Here is a 421-nt window from a genome sequence, read left to right on the forward strand (position 1 = left end):
CCGCAGCCGCTTGCAAAGCTGAAGGAGCACCTGAACGCAGTTCCGGGATGGGGGGGCAACACCTCTCGCCGGGATCCCCGGGTCCAAAAACCGTTAGGACCCGTCACCTAGACAACCACTTCCGCGCCCGGAGAAGGACGGAGGAAGCGGCTGCGCGCGCACGGCCACGCCGCCGGAACTTCTGCGCGGGGCGCAAGGCCTGCTGGGAGTTGTAGTCCAGAAGGCGGTCTTTCCGGCGGCCCCGGCCGGAAATGCCTCCAGTCCCCGCCTACCTGCCGCGCTTTCGCCCAATCAGCGCAGGCCTTCGACAGCCAATCATCGTCAGTCGCGGAAACTTTTCCCGCGAGGGAGCCTTTCGCTGTCAGCGGCGGGGAGAGGGGGCTCGGGTGGGTGCGCGGCGCTCCGGGACCCCGCGTTCGAG

Source organism: Sorex fumeus, unplaced genomic scaffold, assembly GCF_029834395.1.
Source record: "Sorex fumeus unplaced genomic scaffold, SorFum_2.1 ptg000008l, whole genome shotgun sequence".
NCBI classification, from domain to species: Eukaryota; Metazoa; Chordata; class Mammalia; order Eulipotyphla; family Soricidae; genus Sorex; species Sorex fumeus.